The sequence below is a fragment of the Triticum aestivum genome, chromosome 1D, assembly GCF_018294505.1.
Source record: "Triticum aestivum cultivar Chinese Spring chromosome 1D, IWGSC CS RefSeq v2.1, whole genome shotgun sequence".
NCBI lineage: Eukaryota > Viridiplantae > Streptophyta > Magnoliopsida > Poales > Poaceae > Triticum > Triticum aestivum.
In genome coordinates, this window is record NC_057796.1 from 27,431,511 (window position 1) to 27,449,583 (window position 18,073).

The following is an 18,073-nucleotide window of genomic DNA, read 5'->3' on the forward strand; positions in this document are numbered from 1 at the left end:
CCTAGGCGCAGGGGGGAGGCCCAAGGGGGGCGCCCCAGCCCACTAGGGGCTAGTTCCCTTCCACTTTCAGCCCACGGGGCCCTCCGGGATAGGTGGCCCCACCCGGTGGACCCCCGGGACCCTTCCGGTGGTCGCGGTACAATACCGGTAACCCCCGAAACTTTCCCGGTGGCCGAAACTGGACTTCCTATATATAATTCTTCACCTCCGGACCATTCCGGAACCTCTCGTGACGTCCGAGATCTCATCCGGGACTCCGAACAACTTTCAGGTTTCCGCATACATATATCTCTACAACCCTAGCGTCACCGGACCTTAAGTGTGTAGACCCTACGGGTTCGGGAGACATGCAGACATGACCGAGACGCCTCTCCGGTCAATAACCAACAGCGGGATCTGGATACCCATGTTGGCTCCCACATGTTCCACGATGATCTCATCGGATGAACCACGGTGTCGAGGATTCAATCAATCCGTATGCAATTCCCTTTGTCAATCGGTATGTTACTTGCCCGAGATTCGATCGTCGGTATCCCAATACCTTGTTCAATCTCGTTACCGGCAAGTCTCTTTACTCGTACCGCAATGCATGATCCCGTGACTAACGCCTTAGTCACATTGAGCTCATTAATGATGATGCATTACCGAGTGGGCCCAGAGATACCTCTCCGTCACACGGAGTGACAAATCCCAGTCTCGATCCGTGCCAACCCAACAGACACTTTCGGAGATACCCGTAGTGCACCTTTATAGTCACCCAGTTACGTTGTGCCGTTTGGCACACCCAAAGCACTCCTACGGTATCCGGGGGTTGCACGATCTCATGGTCTAAGGAAAAGATACTTGACATTGGAAAAGCTCTAGCAAATGAAACTACACGATCTTTTATGCTATGCTTAGGATTGGGTCTTGTCCATCACATCATTCTCCTAATGATGTGATCCCGTTATCAATGACATCCAATGTCCATAGTCAGGAAACCATGACTATCTGTTGATCAACGAGCTAGTCAACTAGAGGCTTACTAGGGACACTTTGTGGTCTATGTATTCACACATGTATTACGATTTCCGGACAATACAATTATAGCATGAATAATAGACAATTACCATGAACAAAGAAATATAATAATAACCATTTATTATTGCCTCTAGGGCATATTTCCAACAGACACCACCTGTGAAGAATAGGAACCCCAGATCAAATTCTTCATATGGACCAAATTCCTCATATGGACCAAATTCCTCATATGGATCCAAGTCCTCATACGGACCAAATTCCTCACGTGGATCAAATTCCTCAAAAGGATCAAAGTCCTCATATGAACATCATTGTGCTGACAACTCTGTTTCGCAGGGAAGAGTCAAGGGCTATGAATATGAGCATTATTCTTCTAATCATTATGTTCATAAGTCCTCGAAGAATTTCTCTGCTTATTCATATGCTTACCCTAACTCCTCTTATGTGAAACGAAATGGATTGGCTTCTATGCCAACTTTCTCGTATGGAGCTCACAGAGTCATGAACTCTTTGCCACCCCTTCAGATGTGGGTGGTGAAGAAAAAGAACTAATCTTTTATGCAGGGTCAGGTCTCCAGACGTACTTAAACGTCTAATGAATTTGCTGGAGACCTGAAAATTGCCTGAAAGGACGCAGGATAATCATGAAGAAATGAACTTTGATTTCTCACGTCCTCATATTGCTTTAAGTATTGCATTGCTTGATGAAATTGGTCTGATGAATTGTGATGTCATATTCTCCATTGATGAAGTATATGAAGTTCGTAAGCTGCACTAATTCATCTGCAGGATGATCAACCCAAAGCCACTGAGTGGGTCCTCGATAGTGGATGTACAAATCACATGACTGGTGACAAGAATCTATTGATGGATGCTCCCTTATCACCATCGCATCTGAAGCATATCATCTTCGCTGACAAAGGAAAAAGTCAGGTATTGGGTCTAGGTAAGGTTGCGATCACAAAGGATCGACACATGGACAAAGTCATGCTTGTCGAGTCCTTGGGATACAACCTCATGTCTGTCTCAATGCTTTATGATCTTGATATGGTTGTTGTCTTTGGCAAGTAACGTTGTGTTGTGGTTATGGAAGCTGACAATTCCAAAGTCTTCGAAGGCTTTAGGAGAGGAGACTTGTATATTGTTGATTTCTCTACAGGACCGCAACCAGCCGTGTGCCTACTTGCAAAAGCTTCAGAAGGCTGGCTATGGCATCGACTACTTGGTCATGCACGCATGAGGAATTTGCACACGCTTGCGAAGAAGAAGCATGTCATTGGCATTGAGAATGTCAAATTCCTCAAGGATCACTTGTGTGGAGCTTGTGAAGATGGAAAGATGATCAAGGCTAAGCATCCAGCGAAGACTATCGTGACCACTACTCGACCATTTGAATTGCTTCATATGGATCTCTTCGGTCCTAACCATTACTCAGCAGTCACAAATGACGCATCTCTCTATGGCTTTGTTATTGTTGATGATTACTCTCGTTACACATGGGTACATATTGTCACTTACAAACATGAAGTGCAGGAAGTCTTCAAACGATTTTCCTCGAGGGCTTCAACCAACTTTGGTGTGAAGATCAAGCACATCAGAAGTGACAATGGAACTGAGTTCAAGAATTCTGGTCTTGATGACTATCTTGATGAACTTGGTATTACTCATGAGTTATCTGCTCCTTACACTCCTCAGCAGAATGGCGTCGTGGAGCGCAAGAACAGAACTCTTGTTGAGATGGCTCGCACTATGCTTGATGAGTACAAGACGCCTCGTCACTTCTGGATTGAGGCAATTTATACTGCATGCCACATCATCAACAGGGTATATCTTCACAAATTCTTCAAGAAGACTGCCTATGAACTCCTCACTGAGAAGAAACCCAATGTGAGTTATTTCAAAGTCTTCGGTGCTAAATGTTGGATTAGAGATCCTCATCACAATGCTAAATTTGCACCGAAAGCACATGATGGTTTTATGCTTGGTTACGAAAAGGACTCGCACACCTATAGAGTCTTCAACAACGTTCTTCACAAGGTTGTTGAAACTATAGATGTGCGGTTCGATGAAACTAATGGCTCGCAAAGAGAGCACCTACCTTCTGTGATAGATGAACCAGCACCTGAGGAATCTATCAAGTTCAAGGCTACTGAGGATGTCATTCCTACCGAAGAATCTGCTGAAGAATTCATTCCAGAACGTGAAGAACGTCGAGCTAATGCACCTGAAGAAAATGCTGAAGAAAATGGTGCTGAAGAAAATGCTGATCAAATTCCTCGAAGACAACCAACTCATCCTCGCGTTGCAAAAGAAGTGCAAGTTGAAAAGATCATCGATGACATTGAAGCACCAGGTCCTCTCACACGCTCAAAAGCTTCACATTTATCTAACTTTTGTGGGCACTATGCTTTTGTCTCTATCACAGAGCCCGCTAAGGTAGATGAAGCATTTCTGGAGCCTGAGTGGATTCAGGCCATGCAAGAAGAATTACATCAATTCGAACTCAACAACGTCTGGGAACTGGTTAAACGTCCAGATCCTCGCAAGCACAATATCATTGGCACAAAGTGGATCTACCGCAACAAGCCAGATGAAAATGGCCTTGTGGTGAGGAATAAGGCACGGCTTGTAGCTCAAGGCTACACACAGGTTTTGAAGATCCAAAGCATCCTGACAAAGTCTTCAGACTCAATAAGGCCCTCTATGGCCTCAAGCAGGCCCCTCGGGCATGGTCTTCAAATTCGTCAACAGCGCAATGGCATATTCATATCTAAGGAGATGTACTGAGGAAATTCGGCATGCAAGATTGCAAAGGCGTCAAAATTCCGATGCCCACAAATGGCCATCTGTGCACTGATGAAAATGGTATTGACTTCGATCAAAAGGTATACCGCTCCATGATTGGTTCTTTATTGTATTTATGTGCATCTAGGCCAGATATTATGCTTAGTGTTTGCATGTGTGCCCGATTTCAAGCTACACCGAAGGAATCACACCATAAGGTTATGAAACATATTCTTCGATATCTAGCTCACACACCAACACTTGGATTATGGTACCCCAAGGGCTCGGCTTTTGATCTCATTGGATATTCTGACTCTGACTATGCTGGTGATCGTGTGGACCGCAAGTCAACATCTGGTACATGTCATTTCCTTAGACGATCTTTGGTCTGTTGGTCCTCAAAGAAACAGAACTGCGTATCACTGTCTACTGCTGAAGCTGAGTACATTGCCGCTGGTTCTTACTGTGCTCAATTGTTGTGGATGAAGCAAACTCTCAAAGACTACGGTGTCAACGTGAAGAATGTGCCTCTCTTCTGTGACAATGAGAGTGCCATCAACATTGCTCACAACCCAGTTCAGCACTCGAAGACAAAGCACATTCAGATTCATCATTTTCTTCGTGATCATGTGTTGAACGGCGACATTTCTATTGAGCATGTGAAGACTGAAGAACAGCTAGCTGATATCTTCACTAAGCCCTTGGATGAGAAGAGATTTAGCAAGTTGCGGTGTGAGCTAAATATCCTAGAATCTTTGAATGTTCTTTGAAAAGGACACTCATCCTAACACTTATGCAAAATTGATGACTTAGATGTGCAACACATGAAGAAATGTTTTTCTTCAATCAATGAAGAATAACACTCTAAGTGTGAAGAAATTAACGAAGAATTTGATTCTCAGAACCCTACGACAATTGTACGCGGTGTCTGAAATCATCATTCTTATACGGTGGGTCACGCCACCACCAAAAGTTGAAAATCTTCAATTTGAATTTTTCCTCAATTTTGAAACTCCTCAGTTGTTCAAAATCTTCAACTTTGCAAAATCTTCACTGTTTCCGTCATATTTACTCATTGGCTCTATATATATATATATATATATATATATATATATATATATATATATATATATATATGAGTTTATGTCCTCTACAGCATTCACTTATTGCTATTTCTTCAAGTCGCTTTTTTCTGCTAAGTGAATGTAATCGGACCCTTCCCCCTCTAAACTATACTCAACCCAATCTATTCACAAATTCTTCATGTGCGTTCTATTTGAAACTCGTTCAAAATCCTCACTGTGTCCTTGTCATCTTAAGAATTTGCGAACGGAACTTTTACCTTATCTTATCCAAATTTTCGGCTTTGCCGCTCAAACCGTTCCGCATCCCACGAAATACTTATCTATTCACCCACGATCTAACACGATCTCCACTTCTCCGTACGTGGGTGACAAATGTCAAGCGAATGAGAAGGGTCAGGGGCACGTTCGTCCAATTTCTTCGGGCGAACAATTTTTCACTGTGGCTATAAATACACCCTCTCCCCTTCCTCACTTCCTTTACTCCGCCCGACCTCTCTCCAGCTCGAGCTTCTCAAACCCTAGCGCCGGCGCTACTTCATCTTCGCCGGTGAGGAAGAGCTTCACTGCCTCGACCTCGTCGCCGTCGTACTCGCACCGGCCGCGGAAATCTTCACTCCGCCGCCGCCGTAGCCATCTTCCTCCGCCGAGTTAGGGCGTGGAAGATCTGCACAGACGAACTTCACTTCTCCACCTCATAGTTCGTCGTGTTCTTCGTTCAGGGTAATTAAAAGTTACTTTTACTGCCCTCTTTGATTCAAATGATTTCTGCAAAATCTTCAAAGGTGTTTATTCTTCAAATTCTTCACACACTAAACACCTCACATGTCATCTGTTCTTGATTCGTTTCTCTAAGCATCATTTTTCTTCAAGATTCCTCAATTGTGTGGATCTTCGATCTATACAACTATGGAACCTAAGACAAAGAATGCTTAGTGAAATTCTTCAAGACTCATCTGGTCAAATTCCTCAAACTTGTTCTTTTTGAAAACCTTCTGAGAACGCATATGACCTCTCCAAATTCCTCGCAACTATACTCTGTTCACAGGTACTCATGCCTGCTGCTGAATCACTAGGTTCTCATCAACTTAACTCATTTGCAGCATTCCTCGAAGAAAAGTTGCATACTTTTTCGGAGAATTCCATTGCTCAAATTCCTCATCTGAAGAAAATGGCTGACTGTAAGAAGCCACAGAAAGGAGGAAAGAGGCCTGAGGTCAACACTGCTTTTGAAATCCCTGAGGACATCTATGCTAGGTACTGCACACCCCCTGAGGAGGATAAAAATCAGCGCAAGGTGCGCATTCAAAAGATTGAGAGGAGATGGGCAAGAGAGTGGAGGGAGTACAGATATGTGACTCCAAAGTACATGAAGAAATTCGCTGTTACTCCTCCATGCTCAAGACCACCATTGGCACCCCGCCAAGAAGCAGATCCCACTAGCATCAAACGCGGTGAGGAGTTTCCTGAAGAATGGGCCAAGCGCCAGGCCAAGCTGGCCAAACAGGCAAAAGATGAAGTGAAGAAATTCAATGAAGATTCTGCTGCTGCTGCCGCTGAGGCCTTTGTAAGGCCGAAGAAATCCATGGCAAAGAAGCCTGCGCACAAGCCAAGTGCCTCTTCTTCAATGCCCTCAGGGCCAATTTCCTCAGCTAAGCCCTCACGGCAAATTCCTCACGCTGCTCCTGCTCCTCCAAAGTCCTCAGCTGCTCCAACAAAATCCTCAGCACATGTGCATCTTGCCACGTGCCAAAGGACTACAGGCATCTCTATTGCCTCAGGAGCTTCAGCTAGTTCCTCAGCTGCAGCAAATTCTTCAACAGGACCCTCTCTGCTAAAGACAAAGACCACTGCTGGACGAGGCTCTCGCCCAAGTTCTCACAAGAAGCAGGTCGCCTTCCAAGTGCCGTCTGAAGAAGACGAAGCTGATGATGAAGAGCTTGCTGAAATCATCAGAGATAGGCAAGTCAGGGCCGCTAGAGCCAAGGGCACAAATGTGCCTCTGCTGTTGGATCCAAAGTTGATCCTCGACTACATTGATCTCTGGCACAAGGACCCAAACACTCCTATGCCTGACTTCAAGCTGACTCCTGGTCAAAGTCATATGCTGACTGCCTTCATCCAAGAAGAGAAATGGAAATTTGAGAAGGCTAGGCAGCTCAAGAAAGCGTAGTACAGGAAGGAGAAATTCCTGAAGAACAACGTTGTCTCTATGACAACTGATGAACTTGTGAAGATCCAGTCTGAAATCAAAGTCCTCAGCGATGATTTCAATGCTTATTATGCTGATTGGAAAGGAGCCAAGGTCAGGTTTGTCAAACTGACTAAGATGTTCACCTCAAATGTTGCAGCCCCATCGCAACAAGAAATTCCTCAGGCTGAAGCATCTGCTCAGCCAACTGAAGAACATGCCAGCACCGTTGATGACAATCAGGCTGCTGAAGAAAATGTGAGTTCCAGGGCTGATGACTGCATTCCAGCCGCTGATGAAACTGCAGGGCACCCACTAGTGGTGCGCCTGAAGAAAATGAAGAGGTCAGGGCAACTGCATCAGTTGTGCCTGAAGAAAATCAACAACATTCCTCTGCTCCTCCTGCGCCTACTCTAACTCCAATCCTTCCATCTGCATCAGATGTGAAGAAGACCAAGGCTGTTGAGCGTGCAGCAGTGAAGAAAAGGAAAGCATCAGCTCCTTCAGATTCTTCAGCACCGAAGAAGATGAAGAAATTGACAAGCTCATTTGGTTATCTAATTGATGCTATTCCAGTTTCCTCCATGCCATCAAAGGAAATCGTCCCTTTTGATGAAGAATATGTGATCCCTAGCGGATCTGATGAAGAAAATCCTGCTACTGCTTCGTCAGAGCAGAAGGATGAAGAAATTGAAGTGGATAAAATCCCTTCAACCCCCACAGTTTCCTCGCCTATGCCTCAGTTTACTGCTGAAGAGGCCGGCGTTCAAGAAATGGAAGATGAAGATGTGGACATTGGCTGTACCACACCAGTGATGAATGATGACTTCTGGGAAAGTCAGCACCCCAACTCTCCACTCTTCACCCCATTGCAACAAATTCCTCAGTCCCCGGCAACTACAGTTCAAATGGGATCTGATGAAGCTCATGAACAAGTTCCAGCCACTAGTGCTGAAGAAAATGAAGATGAAGAATTGAAGACCTAGACTGCCACTGAAGAGGAACCAGAAAGTCCTCAGCCTGAAGAACCTTAGATTGCGATTCCTGAGGTTGTCATGCAACTGACTGACACTCCTCTGCCCAAGCCAAAGGATCCATTCTCAAGGAAGCAAAAATTCAAGGCTAATGATTTCTTCGGCGAGCACGTATTCTTCACTGATTACAACCCCTATGACTCTGCTCGCATTAAGATAAGGCGTTTCTGGACTGCCAGCCAGGCAAATTTTTATTCCTCAGTGTTGTTCAACAAAGACAAAGTCTTCGATCATGAACACATTCCTCACGTGGATATGGAATCTCTGCCGTGCTTCGGGCCAGTCCTCAGTGTTCTTTATGACGCTGGAATGTTAAATTTCTGCACTGATATATGTGATTGGAATGAAGAGCTCAGTCTTCAATTTTATGCAACTCTGCACATCACCGGAGACTCTGAAGATGTGAATTCATGGGTGCTGGACTGGATGTCTGAAAATACTCACTACAAAGCACCAGCTACTGAATTGCTTCGGGCTTTGCCTCTCAGTCCTCCCCTTGAAGCTGCTTGTTGCGTCTACAGTGAGCCTGAGCTTACAGATCACTATATGCAAGTGCTGATGAAGCCATTGAAGCTAGGTCAGGCCCTAAGAACAAAATTCCTTGTGAAGGAATTGTTATATGTGCCTCGGACTGTCTATCGCATTCTGACGAAGACATTGAGTCCTATCAAGGGCCATGACTCGAATGAAGAAGAAGTCGTTGGCATCATGAAGAATCTGCTTTTCAATATCATTCATGGCGTTCCCGTCAACTTCCATGATTTCTTCATGAGGACTCTGGCCAATGTCGCAATGTCACCATTTGAGTTGAAGCCTTATGCTCCGTGGATTATGAGATTCATCAGAACAAGGTCTTCACTCAACTACAAAGCTGAGACACTGAACCATTGCATCTACTTGCCCCCGATTGAAGTCCTCAAACGGACATTCTCCTCAGCTGATGAAAAGGGCAAGGCTACTTCTGTCATTGATGAAGGCATTCGTCCATTGGATGGTCAATTTCGCAAGGCTGCATCTTACTCCACCAATGATGACTCTGCCACCCATGACTCTGCCGCCAACGCACCCAAGCAAAATCCTCAAGGCACAGCTCCCAGGGTGATGAGTGACCGTGAGCTTCTCCTCAGTCTTCACCAGAAGGTTGATCGCAATCACAAATGGGTCAAGCGTCAGTTTGGTTCAATTCTTCACAACATGACTGCTACCCACAATGCAGTGAAGAAAAACCATTACTACCTTCATGAAACCCTCAACCGCACCTGGGCTGTTTTGTCGCACATATATGGTGAAGAAGATCTGAAGAAAATAGGTCTCAAGGAAGATTTTGACTAGGCTACACCTCCTCCGAAGAAGTACAAGAAGGTCAAGGTTCCTTCCTTGGTGGCCAGTTCCTATTCTTCATCACGTGACACTGATGAACATGAAGACTTGGACGACACTGCGGCAGGCCCTACTACAACAAACGACCCCGACAACGCTGACGCTCCTTCATCAACTTGATATTCTTCAGGGGCGTTAGTCCACATTTTCGAACCTTTTGGTCATTCGATGACAAAGGGGGAGAAATTTGAGTTAGTCTTCAAGCGGGTCTATAATATGGGCGTTTTTTCATGCATTTCAAATTCTTCATATATTATGTCAAATGTGTGTATGAATTACAAGATATAGGGGGAGATCTCCATGATTCAACTCTTCAAGTGTGCATTGCTTCAAAAGTAAATTCCTCACTATGCACATCTTTAGGGGGAGTTCTTCTATATCTTGCAATCAAATTCCTCAATATCAGTATTTACACTTCATATGTTTATCCCTGTTGAAAACTTAACCTATATTGTCATCAATCACCAAAAAGGGGGAGATTGTAAGTGCATCTAGTGCCCCTTAGTGATTTTGGTGTATTGAAGACTTATAGGTTAAGGGACTAATGTGTTTATGAGTGTACACAGGTCTATAAGTCTATGAGGAGTTTGATATTTACAGTGAAAGTCGACCCCTAAAAATGAAGTTCTTCGACTGAAGACTTTGGATTTCTGAAGACTTTCTGAAGACTTTGAAAGTGAAGAAATTGATGTGACCTTGAAGACTTGGTATTCATTTGAGGAACATGAGGCGTGAAGACTTTTATTATCGTAGTTTCATTTTCTCTTTCTTGAGTCATAGGAAACACCGTACTGTTAAAGGGGGTCGAGGAAATACTAAGGAAAAATTTCCATGTGATGCTCAACTCAAAATCCTACAACTACCAATCCCTTCGAGTGAAGCCATTGGAAATCTCATACAGTTGTAAGGGCATATTTATCCCTAAGATGTTTTGGTGATTGATGACAATGCTTTTGCGGACTAATCGTGTGCATTGAGTGTTTTTCAGAGATTCATCCTTTTGGCACGAGAAGATTCCCTCCCCTCGGAGTTTGAAGCGAAGACGGTGTAGTCCTTTCGGATTAGTTTGGTGGACTAGTTTCATAGGGATCACCGTACTATCAAGAGGGGTCCGTTTTGGAAAGTCTAGGGCGGAATCAGCACGTACACTTCCTTTGCCTCTCCCTCCGAGCCTTTCCGTTTCGATGATGGGCTTGCTTCTCTTCTCAATGTGCCCTCTCTGGTCCCAGCGGTAGTACCGCGGGCCAAAGCGGTAGTACCGCCTGGGTGCTACAAGCGGTAGTACCGCTCTGGAGCGGTAGTACCGCCCAGAGCAGTAGTACCGCTAGTAGCCCCCATTTGTGTGCTCACTCTGGTCCCAGCGGTAGTACCGCGGGACGGAGCGGTAGTACCGCTTGGGTGCCACAAGCGGTAGTACCGCTCTGGGAGCGGTAGTACCGCTCCAGAGCAGTAGTACCGCTAGTAGCCCCAAGCCATAGTACCGTGGTGGTCTCGTGCTAGTACCGCATCGATTCGAGGGCTGCTTTTTCGTGTCGGGTTTTACGGTACTGGCCGCGGCTGTGGGGGGCCGTAGTACCGCTCGTGTGCGGTAGTACCGCCCTCCCACCGCGGTAGTACCGCTGTGGGCCAAGCGGTAGTACCGCGATGAGGAGCGGTAGTACCGCTTATAGTGGCAAGCGGTAGTACTGCTAGCACAGCGGTAGTACCGCTCTCTTCGGGGCAGAAGTGGGGTAACGGTTGGTTTGTTCCCCCCCACTATATAAAGGGGTCTTCTTCCCCAAAGTTGACTCACCTCTTTCCCCCAAAAAGCTCCATTGTTGCTCGAAGCTCCATTTTCGCCCGATCTCTCTCCCTAGCCAATCAAACTTGTTGATTTGCTCGGGATTGGTTGAGAAGGCCACGATCTACACTTCCACCAAGAGAAATTTGATTCCCCCCACTTATCCCTAGCGGATCTTGTTACTCTTGGGTGTTTGAGCACCCTAGACGGTTGAGGTCACCGCAGAGCCATAGTCCATTGTGGTGAAGCTTCGTGGTGTCGTTGGGAGCCTCCAATTAAGTTGTGGAGATTGCCCCAACCTTGTTTGTAAAGGTCCGGTCGCCGCCTTCAAGGGCACCAATAGTGGAATCACGGCATCACGCATTGTGTGAGGGTGTGAGGAGAATACGGTGGCCCTAGTGGCTTCTTGGGGAGCATTGTGCCTCCACACCGCTCCAACGGAGGCGTACTTCCCTTCAAAAGGAAGGAACTTCGGTAACACATCCTCGTCTTCACCGGCTCCACTCTTGGTTATCTCGTTCCTTTACTTTCGCAAGTTTACTCGGGTTATATCTCTTACTTGCTTGCGTGTTTGTTGTCATTGCATCATATAGGTTGTTCACTTAGTTGCATATCTAGACAACCTATTTTGATGCAAAGTTTAATTTGGTAAAGAAAAGCTAAAAATTGTTAGTTGCCTATTCACCCCCCCCCCCTCTAGTCAACTATATCGATCCTTTCAATTGGTATCAGAGCCTCATCTCTTTATTAAGGACTTTACCGTCCAAAGAGTATGGTTGACGTCGTAGACGGTGTGGAGGAGCACTCCGGTGACAATCCAGTCTCGTCTACGGGAGATGGGGGAATCGCGGTCTCTCGTGAGGAATTCAATGTGGCGTTGGACACATTGAAAACCTCCATGACGACCAAGGTCAAAAGCATGTTGAATAAATTCTTAGAAGGGCTTAAACTTACCACCGCACCGTTTGTAACACCCCAAAATTTTTGACCTTGTTTTATTAATCAAAATTTTGCCAGGAAATTAAATTTTTATTTTTCTGGATTTCTCCCTTGATTTCAGAACCCCTCTTCTCTTTGAGATGGTGAGTTTTTACCTCAAGTGGAAACTTTCCAAAAATATTATTGGACTTGTGTGCCCTCTTTATAAAATCAATTCTTTATCAGTGGATTTATTTGCATAATTATTTCTCATGAGCTTTATTCTTTCAAAATGAACTTTCATAAATTTGGAGCCCCTTTTTGCACTGCAACCTTTTGATAAATGCTTTTAAAAATTTCACCAAAATTTGGGGATGTCATGTGAGGCTTCCCCATCACTTTTATGCAAAAATATCTTTTGGTCATTGGAGATTTTGAGCCCTACATAAATTTTTCAAATCTGGTCCAGTAGGTATTTTGCACTACAACCTATTTAAATATTCTTCTAAAATTTCTTCCAAGTGTTTGGTGATGCCAGGAGATGCATATAATGCAACTTCATGCAAAAACCCAGTGATGTTCTTTGAAAAATTTGAGTGAATCATCTTCATTTCCATTCTGGTCCAGTTTGGTGATTAGTACTGCAACCCCATTTTATTTTGCTCTAGTACCTTTGAGCTTTTTCCTTCTTATAGTCCTCCCTACCAAACCCTTAAGTCCAGGAGATTGGACCCATTGGCATATTTTTGGTGCATGCAATGATAGCCTTTAGTTTCTTCCCAAAACTGGTTTTCTCAAATTCTTGCACTATCAACTTTCTGTTTTTGCCAAACTAACCTTACCACCTTCTTGAGCTCCTAAAGAGACTAGGATCTGGAGAGTTTGGCCACCCCAAGAGTTGCCTAGCTGACTATGGCATTCTGTCGAACACCCTGTGTACAGGAACAGTTTTGGCATGTCTCCTAGCTTGCATTGTGGACTTGAACCCCTGACCTATCCAGCATGTCCACTAGCCTCCTAGCTGTCCCTAACTCTGGCCTGTTAACTACCAGCCTCACCCAAACTCTCTAGAGCGCGCTGGCATTTCGCCGAGCACCTGGCGTGCGTGCTCTAGGCGCGCCCAGAGCGCATGTTTTGCACGCGCGCGCACTGAGTCGCCGCGCCGCTCTGCCACCCTCGACGCGTCCCATCTCTGGCCCCTGCTCGCCTGCTGAACCACGCCAAGCACTCGCCCTCTCTCCAGTACCCTCCAAGCTCTCCCTGGCGCCCTACAGCGCCGCCTTGGCGGCACGCCGGCGTCGGCAGCGGGCTCTGCCGTGGTCGGCGCCGCCCAAGCCACCCGCGCGCGCCAGCTGCCCCGGGGAACAGCCCGTGCTCATCCACTTGCTCGTCGGCACGCTTTCATCGCCGCCACGATGCCCTGCAACTACAGAAAAGTGGTCGCCGGCGATCTTATCCTCGACCACCACGGGAGCCGGCCTCGAGCGCCTATATAAAGGGACCCCGTGCTCCACCGAACACTCAAGCAACCCCAGGCCACCCCCATAGCCCTCCCGCAGCCAGCAATCGACGGGAAGGAGCTTTCTTCCCCGCCTCCGGCAAGTTCGGTCGCCGCCGCAATCCAGTGCATTACATCGCAGCTAGGCCCTCTCCCGTCCATCCAGCATCACCAGACGCCTCCCCATGGTCTTGCAGAGCTGCCCAGCACCTCAGGCTCGACCAAGGACCACCGGAACCCAAATATCACTTCACCACCGTAGCCCCCTCCGCCGCGGAGCTCGCCGCCGGTGACCTCCTCCGTCCCCACCTGCCTAACGCCCACCGGGAGGACCGCCTTAGTCATGCGGATCCATCCCCGCCCTCGGGACCCCGTGGGGAGCCGCCGTTCGCCGCCGGCGATCGCCGGAGCCCCGCCACCGTTCGGGCACAGAGAAAGGGGGGACGGGGAGACCAGTCAAACCTGACCAGTGGGCCCTCTGGACCCACTGTCAGTGACCCGCGCGGTCGCTCTCTCTGGTTAAGTGGTAGCACAAAGACCGGAGTACGTCACCTCTGCTTTGAAAACGTATTCTCCCCCGAAGCGTTTTCCTTTTTCTGATTTTATTAAAACAGAACTTTGACTGATGTTTGACTGGCTATAACTTTTAAAATAAAACTCCAAATGAGTTGATTCTTTTTCCTACCTCTCTCAAATTTCATCTAGTTTATTTTAAGATTTATTTCAAAAATATTTGAGACAACTTTTTGTACTGTTTTTGAAATGTGTGTTATTTGAACATTTCTCAAAATAGGATTTTTGGAGAAAAAGGCAACCTTCAAAAGTGCACCCCCTCATGCATACACTTGAAGGCAAGCATTTCTGAACTCTGGCGTAATATTTTGTGCGGTGTTTTGATATGGTTACAGCACCTTTTGTCATGGGACATACTTTATTTTTTATGTGACGATAAAAATCATATGCATGAGTGCATAGTGGAGTTTTCTTTGCTGTGATAAATGGATATGTTGGTGATGGTATTCATCCTCGTAAGCTTCCCTTGCATACCGGAAGGAAGCCGGGAAAGCCGTGGTCTTGGGTAGACACGGGCTTGTCCCTAGTACCTCGTCGGGACGAGTATGTCCGGTATGGCATGGTGAGGCTTGACGAGTGATAAGTCTACCTGTTAATGGAAATACTTTTGTTGTGCTAATCATGCAGGGAACACTCAAACCTCCTGCGTCGGCCTTAGATCGAGTCTTGTCCAGTAACCCCCATACTTGCCTGGTACTACCACTCGTCCCTGCCTTAGGTAGGGTACGGTTCAGTAAGTTGTCAACCCCGTCCTAGCACACACCGTAAAGAGAGGCCGTGACGAGGGTCCTGTGGCCACGGATTAAAGCCTGTCATTCGGTCCGGGGGCATGGGTGTTTCCGGTTGGGACCGAGAGGGGGGCCACCCCTTAGAGCGCGCGTATAGAAATTTGATCCCATGCTACGTCGAGGTTGTAGCCTCCCCACTTAGAGTTTGGCTTGACAGGTGTTGTGGGTGATTCCAGACATCGGTGAGTTAAGCTGGTGTGTGCAGGTCAGGCGTGTTTTCAATCAAAAGACCGTAGACGGAATTAGTCCCGATGGACGAAAGAAATCCGTTACCCGTGGGTAAAGAGTACACCCTCTGCAGAGATTATACATCTATTCGAATAGCCGTGTCCATGGTTAAGGACTACAGTCTGGGATAGGTCAAGTGTCGGTCTTAGTGTCGGTCTTCGGAGGAAAACTGCTAAACCAGAACCTTGATTATGAACTGTGACATATGTGGATTATGATCATTATTATTGTGGACTAACCATTTACTTTATTTGTATTTTCGAGTATCCCTGGGATGGTTCTACCTCCTGGATACCCCTTACTAATATTCTATATAAGCCCTTTATGTGGTGTCGCTCAGACGCCCGACTGTGGCATGCTTGTTATTTCTTTTATTTATAAACCCTTTATGTGGTGTCGCTCAGACGCCCGACTGTGGCATGCTTGTTATTTCTTTTATTTATAAGCCCTTTATGTGGTGTCGCTCAGACGCCCGACTGTGGCATGCTGGTTTTTTCTTTTATTTATAAGCCGTTTATGTGGTGTCGCCTAGACGCCCGACTGTGGCACGCACTGTCTTTTATTTTCTGTTATAAGCCCTTTATGTGGTGTCACCCCGACGCCCGACTGCGGCATTATTACTCTTGTAGTTTCCTCTCGAGGAGTCATTCAGACCCTCGTTTGGCACCAGTATTACTATTCTTGCAGTTTCCTCTCGAGGAGTCATTCAGACCCTCGTTTGGCACCCAGTATTTTATTTTTGGTTATTATTACCCACATGCGTGCATCATGAATATTTTGGTTATCTCGTGACTGACGTTATGACCATAGAATATTTTCGGAACATGTTTTTCCTTGATATATTATACCCGTTTTCTTGATGTTTGCGAGTACATTCAAACGTACTCACTGGCTTGTCCCTGGCTATTGTCTTGGCCACATTTCTTGCACGGAGAAGAGTGTTACGACGACGGCCCCGGAACCTACGCAGTGTTGTCAGCAGCCTCGCGAAGATACGAGTTATCCTGGTCAGCTGTTCTTGTGGGAAATGGAGTCCCATAGACGCAGATGAACCACAAACCGCTTCCGCCATCAACCATTAGAAACCAAATGTTGTAATCCTAGGCCACAATGGTCTTGTACTACATATTTTTGTTCCTTGCTTGGAATTCTTGTATCAAGTTGGTGCCTCATCAGCTAACAGTAATCCTGGGGCTGGTGAGCATAAGGGCCATTTTCTGGAGAATTAATATCCCGAAAATCCGGTCCTGACACCGTTGTAAGTGGGTGATCCCGCTAACAAGGTGACGGATGCTACCTCCGACAAGGGGGAAGCTTCTAGCGAGAAAGCTCCTTGTTCTAGTGATAAAAATGGGACCGGCATCTTTGCCCATGTGGAACCTCCACCTGTCTATGGTGGACCGCTCCCTTCCACTCATTTGAATCATGCCGGCCCGGCCCCTAAGATTGAGAAGAATGTAGATTTTGATTCTTGGGTCTATCGCTTTAAGCGTCATTAAAATCATGTGAACACTAATCTTTGGAGAATCATTGAAGAGGGTTTTTATCCGCATGACCGAAGTAACTTCACTCCTAGAGAAGTTGTGGATCATCAATTCAATGAGAATGCTCTCTTCATCATCCAAGAAGCAATCCCACCCGAAGATCTTCCTCATCTCCGGCCTTACACCGTGGCCAAAGATGCTTGGCTACAAGTTGTTTCCCTCTATCGGGGAAGCGCAAGCATTCAACGCTCCAACTATGAAGTGGTGCAAGATGAAGCCGACGAGTTTGCAATGAAAGAAGATGAAGAACCTCGTGAGCTTTTCCGGAGAGTAACCAAACTCGCGGTCTCTCTCCGAGATCATGGAAGTAAGGACACGGATGACAATTGGATCAAGCGCAAATTCCTCAAGGCAATGATGCCCTACCACAAAGCCATGTCCTCCGTAATTCGTCAAAGGCCGGATTTCCACACCTTATCATCAAGTGAAGTGTTGGATGAATTTGTTGCTATGAGCATCTTGGACAAGACCGCCGACAATGCGGTTCTTCGTTCTCAAAGAGTAAAGAAGCCCAACCTTGCTTTAAAGGCCAAGGTTAGTATGGAGGAAGAGGATGAAGAGGAAGAAGAGGAGGGCAACCTCGAAGATACGAAGTATGCCTATCATGAACACATGGCTCTTGCTTCAAGGCAATTTTGGAGCAAGAAGAACACAAGGCCAAACTTCAACAAGAGCAATTCAAGTGGCGCAAAGGGAAAGCAACGGATGAGGACTTGCTTCAATTGTGGCAATGTGAGCCACTTTGTTGCGGAGTGCCCTTACGAGAAGAGGGAAGACAATGGTGGCAAGCTCATTGGAAAAGACAAGGCCAAGTCGTTCCCCAACAAGAGCAACTTCACCAAGAAGACTCCTCCCAAGGCGTTGGTGGTACAAGAAGAGTACAATGAGGATGATGACGATGATGAAGATGGTGAGTCGATTGCCATGGCCTCCGTTGCCATTGCGAAGACTCCACGGGTGTCTCTCTTCGACTCACCCAATGAGAACATCACCGCCAAGTGCCTCATGGCTAAAGCCACCAATAAGGTAACCTCCAACATCAAAATTACCATCACTAATCATCCTTCTTCGACGGATAGCATTGATGAACATGAGTGGACAAATGTGGAGGAAAATGAGTTTGAGATCTTTATGGGTAAACTCAAGGGTAAATCCAAGAAGCACTTCGTTGCTCTCTTGGAACAACTTGGTTAAGCCAATGACATGATCGAGGCTCACGAAGATACCATCTCTAAGATGGAGGGGCATAGTCG